This window comes from Furipterus horrens, unplaced genomic scaffold (assembly GCF_987537825.1).
Source record: "Furipterus horrens unplaced genomic scaffold, mFurHor1.1.pri manual_scaffold_5, whole genome shotgun sequence".
Lineage (NCBI taxonomy): Eukaryota > Metazoa > Chordata > Mammalia > Chiroptera > Furipteridae > Furipterus > Furipterus horrens.
In genome coordinates, this window is record NW_028327175.1 from 148497917 (window position 1) to 148511938 (window position 14022).

Genomic DNA, 14022 nt, shown 5'->3' on the forward strand with positions numbered 1-14022 from the left:
TTTTAATCCTCTAAGTTTGAGGTAATTTCTTTACAAAGCAATAGAAAATTCATGAAGATATCACTATGTAGAGTGTTTCTGCATGTAGATTTGAAACTGGCTTCCATCCCAGGGCAGATATAGTGGGATGATATCTCCTTCACCTATGAATAGACTTGAGGAAGTTCAGAGTCTTAAAAAGCTGCATAAAGTTTAACAGACGTAGACCCAAAGAGATACAAGAGCAATGGAAGCAAGCAAATATTTTCTGTACCCTTGAGAGTGGAATGACATTTACTAAGAGAAACATGAAACAACGGAGGCCTTTTGTAGGTAAAAAGGGATGATTTACCTGAAAGTTATTTTGATAAAAGACTGAGTGCAAAATGGTAAAATGTACATCTCAAAGGAATCGGTGTGTTTAGATATCAAAGACAAGTTAGTATTCCCTTTCCCCACCATGACACAGAGTCCTCAAATACCCCACCTTCCACCCTGAAAAAACTGGTAAGAATTGAAAGGACTTGGATTAAATTCCTGCCATGAGGTAAAATGTAGAACTCCAAATATAATCCACGATAATTTTAAACAAACAAAAATGAATAAATAACTGTTTATAGGCAAGTTACATTTCACATATATACTAGAATTTGTTGGCTGATATTCAAGCTAAAATAATAAAATATGCTTTTTCTTCCATAATTTACAATAAACTAAATTGATAGACTGATGTTATTGAATTAGCTTTACTTTCCTCAAATAAAGACCATTTGTCATTGTCTAGTTTTGAATAATTATGTCTAAACAGATGGTAAAACATTTATGATAAAAATAACAACACAAACTATAAAAATAACTATAAATAATGAAGATTCAGGGCCCTTATTTTAAAAAATATCAATTTTATTAAAAATGTTTGTTAGTATAATTTTAAGTTCACTTGCAATTGTAAGAAATAATACATAGATCCTGTGTACTCTTTACTTAGTTTCCCCTAAATGTAATGTCTTGCATAATTGTAGCATATTATCACAACCAAGGTATTGACCTTGATACAATCTACCAGTCTTTTTCAGATTTCCCCAGTTTTGTTTGTGTTCATTTGTATGTGTTATATGTGTTAGCTCTATAAACTTTTATCATAAATATACATAGTTAGTATACTACCACCAAACAGCCAAAATAGAAAATAATTCCATCACAACAATTATGAGACCATGAAATCCTAAGAGGCTATAAGTCCCAGATAAGTTGTTGGCAGGCTTGATTTTTTTTTCCCTGAGGCCTCTTGTTGTCTGTCTCTGTCTCCATGTTTCTTTGAAAGCATGCATTCCTGATGTCACTCACTGTGTGTCCACATTTCCTCTTCTTATAAGAATTCCAATTAGACATTAGGGCCTGCCTTACAGCTTCATTTTATCTTCATTACAGTACTTCTTTAAAAGTCCTATCCCAATACAATCACATTTTGAGGAACTACAAGTTAGGTCTTCAACATACAAATTTTGAGGGGGCATGACTCAGCTCATAACAGCGTCATCTGAACACTGTTACGTGAATAGAACCATACATGGTGTTTTCAGATTGTCTCTCTCTCTCTTTTCTTAAAATTCAACATAATTCCCGGGAGTTCCATCCAAGTTGTGTGTGTCAGTCATTTGTTCCTTTTTATTGCTAAGAAGTATTTCATGGTATGAATATGCCACGTATTATTTAACCATTTGTTCTTTGAAGAACATCTGGATAGTTTCCATGATTATGCGATTATGGGTAAATCTGCTATAGACATTTGTGTACAGGTTTTATGTGAACAGACATTTTTATTTATCTGGGATAAATGTCCAAGGGAGCGATTGCTGGGTTATATGGTAGTTGCACGTTTAGCTTTATAAGGAACTGCATAACTCTTTTCCTGAATGACTATAGCATTTTACATTTCCAACAGCAATGTATGAGTGATTCAATTTCTCTGCATCCTTACCGGAATTTGGTGATGTCACAATTTTTATTTTAGTCATTCTGATAAGCATGAGGTGATATCCCCTTGTGGTTTTAATTTGAAATTCCCTGATGGCTAATGGTGCTAAAAATCATTTAATGTGCTTATTTACCATCTGTATATCCTTCTAAGTAAAAGCTATGTTCCTGTTTTTTGCTTATTTTCTAATTAAAATAGGTTTCTTTTTCTGTTGAAATTCTTATTTTTTAAAATATTCTAGATACTAGTTCTAGGTTAGATAGGTAGTTTGCAAATATTTCTCCAAGTCTGCAGCTTGCTTTTTCATCCTCCTCACATGGTCTTTCCTGGTGTTATCAGAGTGACACTCTCTGACTTGTTATTAGAATTCTGGATTAGATTGGAAACTCTAAGATGCTATCTGTGTTCCAAAATATGACAAATTATCTAGTTCTTAAGAAACCCATTCAAATACCACAATGCAACCTAAATGATAGACTACAGAAATATTTTCTTTTTTAATTTTCTGAAGATGTTCAGGAAAAAGGCATAATCTATTCTTTCTTAATAAGAGCAGTTAATATTTATAGTGAATTTAGCAAGTTCTAAGACCTGTCCTAAGCACAGCCTTCCCTACATTTATTCATGTAATCCTCCTAAGTATATGATGCCATTATTTATTTTTCTTTCCATTTTATAGAAGTGGAAACTGAGGCCTACAATGATTAACTTTCACAAACTTTAAATATTGTTATCAGAACATACAGAGAACCAACAAAGTATAAGGGTTATTTTTCCACTGTTGGACCTAAAAGTTATTTTTTACCTAATCTGGTAAAAATTCAATGCTTGATAAGTCGGAATTTTAAAAGTTAATGGAACATTTAGCAGATTCTAGCTATTTTACTTGTTTACATGTAAACATATATTTCCTTTATCATGTGCATAATATATTTTCTTAGCTTCATTCCTCAACTCATTTATATTGGGTTGGCCAAAAAGTCTGTTTGAGTTTTATCTATAAAATAAAATATACATTATTCATTTTCACCAATGACTTCATTAATTTGGATATTTTGAGTATGTTGGCTCTCTCTCATGTGGCATTATGCTAATTGTTCTCAATTAATGTCTCCATTTCATCACTATCAATTTCAACTGGTCCACCTGACCATAGAGCATGGTCCAGTGAGAAATCTGCAGTGTGGAACTTTGAGACTACTTTTGACACATTTGATCAGTCACAGCACCTTCTCCATACACTGCACAGATTTTATTTTTGAAATTTCAGCTGCATTTTTTTTACCTTTCCTGAAACAATAAAGCAAAATATACTGAAACTGTTACATATTTTCTTCTATGAATATTGAAATAGCTACACAAAAATTCACCAAGTTTGATAAGTTTTTTTTTAATGCATGCTGATATGATAACTGTCACAATGCAGTCTAACAAAATTGTTTCAAATGAAGTTAAAGACAACTAACTGCTACTAGAGCTATCTTACAGAAAAAAAAAAAGAAAAGAAAAGAAATTTTGGGCCAACCCAGTATTTTCATAGTGACTATTCCTGTATTCATTCTGTCTCTATTTAATTGACCAGAATATTTCTTAAACATTCCTTGGTAACAGATCCCTTTAAAAGCATGTATAAATTTACAGATACACTCAGTTGTACCTCACGTATAAATATTAAAATCGCAGTCTTATATGTGTCAGTACAATTTTAGATGGGTCTGCCAGTCCCCTACTACTACCTCCCAGTTAAATAACTCCATTTTCTTTTCTAGTTTCTAATTAGTATTTTTTCAAGTTAAGAAGCTGAAGTCACCAGAATTGTGTATTTCCCACTAAATTCCCTGATGTGGATACAATTATGAAAACTCAAAATTCCCTTTTTAGTTAAGATAACATATTCTACAATGATGTTGGAAGTCGAGTGTAGAGTAATTGTTTACTTAAATAATAATAGTATTCCACTTATTTTACAGACTTTAGTACATATATCTTCTGTTATATTGGCATGAATGCATAAATGATGATATTTGTGAGCAAACACTTTTGGTATTGTTGTCAAACAAAAAATTATTTTTCCAACAACAGCAAAATGTTTTTAAACTGAACTTTCATGGATTATGTGTGTGGAGAATGTTAATGAGAGCAGAGAAGAACCTGATGCCAATAAACAGAGAAATGGCTCAAGGACAAAGAACTAAAGCTTCACACATACATTCTTGCCATCAGTAGGAAGCAGGCTACCAGTATTTTGAAAAATCGTTTTAAAGGAAGAAAATTCTTTAATGGAAATCAATTTGAAAAAGCGCTATACTAAAACCCTTACATTTGTCTTCTAAAGTATGACAAATTATCAATGTCTGCAAACACCCAGCTAGATTCTGCAATGCAAAAATTACATTCTGCCTCTAATTAGAACCAAGAAAAAAAGGATCAGATGTCCAAGAGAAGATGGTATTCAATACAATATGGAAAGAGGAAAATAATAAATCCAGCCCTGGCTGGTGTGGCTCAGTGGATTGAGTGCCAGTCTGCAAACCATAAGGTCACTGGTTCCATTTCTGGCCAGGGCACATGCCTGGGCTGTGGGTCAGTTCCCCTGTTGGAGGTGTGTGAGAGTCAACCAGTGGAGGTTTCTCTTCTCCTCTCTCCATCCCTCCCTTCCCCTCTTTCTAAAAATAAATAAATAAAATCTTTTAAAAAGTGATGAACCCAATTCATGGAGAACAATTTTCACTGTCATGAAGGGTAAGGGTTATGATGCGATCCTTGGTAAGGAGAAACTGAAGACTGATGCTGAACTTTTCTCCATATCCTCCATGGGTCAGTGTAAAAAAAGTTGTTTTCTTTTTTCATTTTTTAATTTTTTTAAATTTATTTATTGTTATTTTTTTCTATTACTTTTGTCCCACTTTCCCCCCATTGCTTGTCCCCCACCCGGCCCATCCCTTCTCCCACTGTCCATTTCTACCTCGTTACCCCATTGTCCATGTCCATGGGTCATTTATACTAGTTCCTTGAATAGACCCTTCTTTTTCCCCACTTCTCTCCTCGCCCCTTCCCCCGGTCACAGTCAGTCTGGTCCTTGTTTACATGCCTCTGGTTCTATTTTGCTCATTTGTTTGTGTTGTTCATTAGGTTCCTGTATTAGGTGATGTCATGTGGTATTTGTCTCTCACTGCCTGGCTTATTTTGCTAAGCATACTGCTGTTTTCCATACTGGCTGCACCAGTCTGCATTCCCACTGACAATGCATTAGGCTTCCTGTTTCTCCACATCCTCATCAGCACTTGTTGTTTGTTGATTTGTTGATGATGGCCATTCTGACAGGTGTGAGGTGGTATCTCATTGTGAATTTAATTTGCATCTCTATGATGGAAAGTGATGTTGAACATTCTTTCATATGCTTATGCATACCTTCTGTATGTCCTCTTTGGAGAAGTGTTTGTTCGGGTAATTTGCCTATTTTTAATTGGATTTTCTGTCTTATTGGTGTTGAGTCATATAAGTTCTCTATATATTTTGGGGATCAAAGCCTTGTCTGAGGTATCATTGGCAAATATGTTTCCCCGTATGGTTGGATCCCTTTTCATCTTGCTGATATTTTCTTTTGCTGAGCAGAAACTCCTTAGTTTGATGTAGTCCCATTTGTTTATTCTTCCCTTTATTTATTTTGCTCTAGGAAATATATTGGCGAAAATATTGCTACATGGTATACCTGAGATTTTCCTGCCTATGTTTTCCTCTAAGACTTTTATGGTATCATGACTTACATTTAAGTCTTTGATCCATCTTGAGCTTATTCTGGTGTATGGTGTAAGTTGGTGGTCTAGTTTCATTTTTTTGCATGTCCCTGTCCAGTTCTCCCAGTACCATTTGTTGAAGAAGCTCTTTTCACTCCATTTTATGTTCCTTCCCCCTTTGTCAAATATTAATTGGCCATAGAGACCTGGGTTTATTTCTGGGCTCTCTAGTCTGTTCCATTGATCTATATGTCTGTTCTTATGCCAGTACCAGACTGTTTTGATTACAGTAGCCTTGTAGTATAGTTTGATATCAGGTATTGTGATTCCTCCTACTGTGTTCTTCTTCCTCAATATTGCCGTGGCTATTCAGGGTAAAAAAGTTTTTGTTTTTTTTTAATGACACATTCTCACCATGCTCTTCATAAACTATTTTCACATATTCTCAATCCCAAGTTAGTTATTACAACTATAGTAATGCATAAATGACAACATCATGTCACCATGGAGTCTGGTGTGCAAATAAGCTAAAATTGGATAATCAATTAAATGTGGAACCCTCTATCAAGAAGATTTGATTATCTCTTTAAAATCTTTGCCAGATTTTAAAGCTTGTCTATGTTGTGTGTTCAGTGTTATATGCGGTGGATGTTCCCCTTTGTTCCTGCTAAGGTTATACTATACAAAATTACTAGGTATTAAGACATAAAAAACATTTTCAATGTTTCTGAGTACATGTCATATAGAAACATGCACACAAATGCATATATAATTATAATGTATTTGACAGTCTTTCACTTACAGAAATGTGCACTAATTTTTTCCTATCAATTGAAAGCATGTTATTATGCCAACCAACCTTCAAACATATATTACCAAACTGATTTTTGGGAATAAGAATCCTATATTGACTAGAGCAGGAAAAAAAAAAATCAACAATTGACAGTGACAAAAGCAAATCAGGAAAAATATTCCACATAATGAATGGATATTTCTAAAGAGTCCAGACATAACTGTTTACTTTCTAAGATAAGTGGACTTATATAAAGTCAAAGTGTTTTTAATTGTTTTATGTTCAAAGTAATTTCCCTCAAAATATATTTCAATATTTCAAAAAATTACTTTTTTTTCTCTCAGAATAACTCCCTTGTATTTGCATCATGGCATATCATTGCTAGAGTAATGTGTTCAGTAGCTGCATGATTTCAACTTGTATCAAGTAAGGCTCAACAGTAGACAATCCACTCAGTTTTAGTGAAGTAATCAAGTTCTATCACTGCTGTGGTGTCAGTGCACCCCCAAGGTGCACAATTATTCCAGCTGACTCTAATATGCAGGAGAAAATAAAACCCTTAGATTTTGTACCAAAACATCGGTGGTTAATCAGAAGCAGAGGTGTTATTTTTTTAGGTTTCTTAAAAATTCAATTTGTAGTTATTTTCTGACTAAACTTCATACTACTGATGATAGTATATTACCTTCAGTTAGTTAATGTCACTTTTCCTACTATTAGCCTCATAGTTCCTTTTGATTTTTTAAAATTTAAAACAAAATATGTGCTCTTTTGTATAATGCTTTATCAGTCCACTTTGAGTTATATATTTTATAACCAGTTGGGTTAAAAAGTACAACTATCTCCATTCCAAGATTGAGACTCTGTTTCTTCTGTTGCTATATAAGTGGGTTCTCTGAAGACTGAAAGTATTATAACTAAGAATTTTAACATCAGTCTAACAATAATGAGAATAATAATACAATAAGAATAACATATATAGTACTTACACATGCCAGGCACTATTCTAAGCACTGCACTAATACCATTCATTACTAATTAACTTATCATAACAATTCTGTAACATGATTACTTATGGTATTGTCCATTTACAGATGAGATAAGTGAGGCACAAAAAGTCAAAATAATTTTCCCCAAAGCAAATGGTTCATAAGAAGTAGAACTAGGAATTAAATCTAGGAAATCTAATCTTATTAGTTATAGGTATAGTTCTTCAGCTCCTGTCAATTATAATTTGAACTATTATAGTCAAAGAAATTTTTAAGAAAAAATAACAGGTAAGCTAGCAAATCTTCTTTGATATCAAGTATGAAACTTATCCTGATTTCAGAGATTTCAAAGTATTTTTAAAATAAGCAAACGTAAAAGTGCAAGTCATTTTTATGTGTCATGTTCCTTAGTGGAAGAATGTGACAGAAACTGTGTTCTACTTGCCAGTTAAGAAATATTAAATATTTTTGTACATAGAGAAGTGGGCAGATTTCAAATGGAAGATGAAAAGAAGAAAGAGAAAAATTAAGAGAAGGTAGCTTATATTACTTGGGTTTTCCATTTTTGTAATGGACTATTGGGATAGAGCTGGGCAGCATAATAACAATATTCCATTATATATGTCAGGTCAAAAATAATCAATGGTAACAATAACATCATTTGGAACTATGTTGGTGACAAATGGAAAACTGTAATGAAGACAAATTCTTTGGATATACTCTTAATACAACTAAAGGGACTGTTAGATTTCTATATGGTTTTATTGTTCATAAGAGCTTTTCTTTAAAAAATTAAGCTAGTATTTTTCTGTGAAGACTGCAGTCTTTCTCATATAACATCCCAGAGAACAAAGTTTTGCTGAGGAATACTAATTTCTGGGACTAAACCCATTGTAAAGGCACATTCTTTTTTCAATAATTAGTATTCAGAGTATGTATAGTGGGCATCTGTTGATTTACCATACTCAGTATCTATTTTCACATCCTTCTATCAGGAGAAAATATAGTATCAACTCTTTTTTCCAAACACACACACATATTTCTTCAGGGGAACTGCTTTTCCTCATTATATTCCATGTAATTCTGGTAGAGCTTCTAATCACAGTGTTATACAGATTGGCCGTGGTAAGCAGTTCCAAGGACTGGGCTAATGACATAAGCTAGGCTCATCAGAACCTTGTGTTCAAGTTTATGTACACTGAATTGCAAAGAGATTCTTTTCTCTGATATTGCTGAACTGTAATAATGTCAACCTGAAGTTTAGTGTAGCCATTTTATCCTCTCTTCTCACTTCATATAGATTTTAGGAGCCTACAGATAGAGTTACGGAAACAGAGAGAAGGCACATTATTTGTTTCCCCTAATACTGGTTGTTCTAAGTTATATGAATTAATGATTCCCATTTTTCTTAATTGGATTTCTGCCACTTTTAAATAAAAAGGAGAAATAAGAGAAATAGGAGATCTGAATTCCAATGACAGGTTTTTATAACTTCCCTGGATAACAGCGGTATTTTAATGATTTTTCACAATAGTCTCTGGCCGAACATATAGACAGTCATATGGCAAATATATTATATTTAAATTTAAAATTGCAACAAAAATGAACACCATGGTTTACCAGTATATTTTAAGTCTGGAGTTGCTAACAAGTATCAACATAACAAAATAGAATATTTAACAGCCACTTTTATTTATCTGCAGTTTTCTATATTTTATACTCACAAAGCCAATACTCCATAAATCCTGGGGAATCTCTGACAGCTTTCTCCACCCTGTGAACAATAGAGTTGAAATGGATAAAATGTTTACTGATTCATTTTAACCTCTGTTTCCAACATTACTTGAGTAGTGCATATCTGGGTAGGACACACTACTACTTACTCAAAGATGTAGACTTGGGGAGGGGTCATGGGATATTAGAGTCATTCTGTATAAAATACCTTTGAATATTGTAGCCATACATAATCAGGCTTGTCTTCCAAAAATCATTTGAGAAGACATTAGTAATTCTGTACTACTCAGGTCTCACTCCAAATCTTCTCAATCTTTGTGGGTACACAGAGGCATGTGTATTTTGATAAAGTTTCCTATTTAATTTTGATGTCCAATTAAGATTAATAACATTTGCCATGCATCAGTTATGGTTTTCTGTCTATGTGGCTAGGTTAATAAACTATGCCCTAAGACCAAGGACTCTTTGTAATTAACTATAAAAAAATATGGATCTGGCACAAATGGGAACACAATAACTTTTTGTATCATAAATAAACTGATTTGGGTTCATATTAATTTATTTAGCAGAAAAAAATATAAATTCCTTGTGCCATGATTTTTTCCTATAAAACACTGTTCCTAGACTAATGCATCTTATTTCTATCACTTGTTTATTAAGAGAACATACTAAAATCTAGGAATAGATATGTGTCATTCAACAGGCTTATAATATTTGCTATTCACCTACGATAGGCGATGCACTATAGAAGAAGCTGGTTGAGCAGGGTACCTAGTGAAACAGGGATGAGAAGACTCATTGTCATTGGTGTCCTACATAAGCAGATATGGCGTGGTCTAGATAAGTCCCATAAAACAAAGCAGAAAATGGATATTTGTTAACCATAGCCTCCAGGGTTAGACACAGAGAGTTATGACAGAATCAGATCCAAAAATAAATGCCAAATACATCTCAAGTTGAAGACACATGTACTACGTATTTAGAACAAGTTAAAATAAATCTGAGAAAGCATAGAAATACTTAATATATTTTCTATAATATATGTACAACGGAAGTTAATTCATTTGTGGAAAAACAATACTTCTAATTATGCCAGCTCCACCCCCAATTAACATGTCTTGAGCAAGGAAGCAAAATAGCATGCACAGCACAGCTGTTTTTTTTTTTTTTTTTTACTTTTCCAACATCCATTTCCCCTTCACCATCCTTATTCCCTTCAGGAAAGCATCATTTTCCAATTCTCTATGTTTTTGGGTTAGAAATATGAGCTTATAGACCAAGGATAAACACATGATGATAAGCCTGACAAATGAGAATGTTCTCTCCTCCAAACCACAGTGATTAGTTCAGAAATGAGCATGTGATCCAAATCATTTCAATAAGAATCAGCCCAGATCTTTTGCTAGTAGTACTGTTGGTAACGAGAGGTTCACTGGCATATTTTAAGCCTGGAGTTGTCAACAATCTGCTTGCCACCATAGTAAATGAGACTCCTTTAGAAAAATGAAGGCCATACTGAGAAATGTGCATGGAATGAGAGAAAGAGGAGGGAGAGAGAGAGAGAGAGAGAGAGAGAGAGAGGAGAGAGAGAGAGAGGAGAGAGAGAGAGAGAGAGAGAGAGAGAGAGAGAGAGAGTGAGAGAGAGAGAGAGAGAGAGAGAGAGAGAGAGAGAGAGGAGAGAGGAGAGAGAGAGAGAGAGAGAGAGAGAGAGAGAGAGAGAGAGAGAGAGAGAGAGAGAGAGAGAGAGAGAGAGAGGATATGATTTCGTTGGAGGCTCTGGTTTCGAAGATGCCCCTCCAGACCAATTCATTTGAACTTCTCAGTTATATGATAAGTGAAATTATTTTGTTGATTTAACTGAAGCTGAGCCAAGAGTCTGTGATTTGCAACAATAAAAATTCTACCTGAAACAGATGAGCTAGATGCTTTAAGATTAAGATCAAGACCACATGAAGAAGGTTTAACTGTTTGACTGGGTCTAGGAGGGTCTCAGTATATCTCTGTCTCTATGTTTTTGTGTTGTGAGATTATGGAATATTTACAAATCCTCAAAGAAGGAAAATGTACATGTGTGCATGTATACACAGTGATTTCTGAATTTCCTTTACAGAAAGAAAAGTATCCCACCTCATCAGAAAAGTTTGAAATTAATACCACTGTGGTGAATGGTATAGGCATACTTAAAGACGTAGGCTTGGTTTATCAGAGGCTCCAAAGGAAAGATGACTTTATCGCTCAGACTGAGACACTTTTGACAGATGAAGAGCATACTAATAATAATGACACCAGGAAAATGAGGATAAATCAGATCTGTCCCAGGGAAATCAAGTCATTTATTTTACACAGAAGGATAAAATTAGAGAATGGAAACAGCATTTTTTTTAGTTCGAAAGTCTCAAATTCAAATCTTTTCTGTTCTTATATGATAGTTTGCAAATCACTTTAGCACACGGAATTTGCATTGTAATTTTTAAAATGGATTAAGTTTTTTATTGCAAATGATTATTTCTCAATTCATGTGTTATAATGGATGGGTATACAGTTAAAAACTGCCAAGTTTGTTTGTTTGTTTTATTGAATTCCAATTTTCATAAAGTAACAGTAAACCCATAGAACTAAAGTGAGATAGAAAGAAGGCTAAAAGGATGAAATTAACCAGGAATGTTTGTGTACGCCTAGCATTGAACTTTTATTTACTGGCTGGGGGAAGGGGGTGGAGGCGGGGACTGATGAGGTAGTTTTCTTGAAAGCTGAGGATACCACCTGGAAGTACCAGGGTGCATTAGCACAGTAAGCATTTCCGTCAAGAGAATTGATCATTGAGGATCTGGAACCTGCCAAGTTTATTATTCAGAGCAAAGTCTAGCCCTACTTTGATCTATTTAAATATTATGTCACCTTCCAAAAAGTTCTTGCAAGTAAACTGCCAAGGTTTCTTACTTCTGCTTTGCTCATTAGAAATAACCTGGTATTGACAGAGGTTCAGGAATCTTGGACATGAGTCTCAGGTCAATGGCCATAGAGCTGTGTGATCATGAGTAAATCAGCTTCTTTCTGAAATCTGTCTCCCTAAATGAAGGCCCAGGATGGTGCAGCGGAGCTGTTAAGAATAATTACTCAGCAGTCATTTGTCGCTGTGAATACAGGTGTTACAAATGTGTGGACTCCATGACTCTGTACCTCTCTGGGTAAACATTTAATTTTAGAGAAGACCTAAGTAAGCATATGAATGCACAACAAGTATCCAAGGAGTGGCCTGCCTGCTTCTAAATCTTTTCTGTGTCTTAATTCCATTCATATTATGCTCCAAAATGGAAATGAGTTCAGGAGCCATGCTAAATTTTTATTCACAATATACAAGTCCACAAATAACTTTAGCATTACCCTATAGAAGACCTTAGGCAAATGTTGTTTAATGAAAGATTGAAACACTTTTTTCAAATGCAAGTTTAATTTTATTTGCTGAAATAAATGAAATTTTCCTAATATGATAAAGCTTGAATTCATCAGAAGGTATAACTTCTAATACATAAATGGATTGTTTGGGTTTTCATCACTATTATTACTGTCACAATTATTTAAAATATAATGCAAATGTAATAGTTTATAATTCTGGATCAAAGAATAAAAAGACCAAATTCAGGCACTTGGAACTTTGTTTCTTGTGGTTTAATTCAATAGTGTCTGCATACATGTGAGATCAAAGTTGTAGAGCTGTGAATGCATGTTTGTTCTCTAGCATATTGAGCTCATTTCAAAGGGGAGAACATAAAATATATATTAATAGGTAAGATGGGTTTTTTTTTCTTTGCTCTTAAATTCTCTTATTGAACACATCCAGTGATCATAAATTACTAAAATATTTGGAAATTTTTAATTTAAAGTTGAAAAGCAAAAAGCTAGTGTTTGTCAACAACTTCTTAAAAAATCAAAAGAGAACTTGTTTCTTGGGAAAGTAGAAGAGAGGCTTAATCAAATCTGCTCTACTAGTCATTTAAAACCTCTTCCAAAAGTCATCTTTTAAAAAGAGGCATTCTGAAACATTGTAATCTAAGCAATACCAGGAAGACTTTCCCACCTCACCCCACCACAACCTCAGTTTGATTCTTCTTAAACTTTAAAAAAAATTTATTATTTTTTCTCCAAAGCTATATGTATTTAAATATATAATACAGATTGTTGAAAACAGTTTTCACTTGTATTCATCTACTGTGCATTATTATGACAATTAACCCAAATTTCACATCAACGTAGAAAAATGGTGGTCAGAGTAGAAAGACCCAAATGATCAAGAAAATGGAGGAAACATCATTTGAGGGAAGTCCACGCAGAGTTAGGACTCTGAACAAAAGGAACAAATGCTGAAATACTTTCATTCCAAGAACCTGAAGTCCTATCAACACAAATTAAATCCTGTCAGTCCTGTGGTCCTGTGAGGACTTGAAAGTAAGAAAGTCAATGTTTAAACTTATTGTTGATGGCAAGATATTAGAATGTGCACATTTTGGAAACCAGGGACCAGCCTCCCAGCCCTAATTCTGAGACATTAAAAGACCGATCTAAAGAGTTATTTAATTTTGCTCAGTTTCATAATTTATACAAATTCACAAGAGGGGGAGGTTGTATGAAGAATCCTTTCTTGGGTTAAAAGTAGAAGTTGTAGGAGAGATCTGAACCTCTTAATATTTTATGGACATGTAATATGGTCGGGAAGAGCAGATATAACTTGATTATACTTTCAAGGGATTTTTGATTCCCTATCATTTAAGGTAAACCCCAAGATCTCTTTCAGAATGAACACAGGACATATTA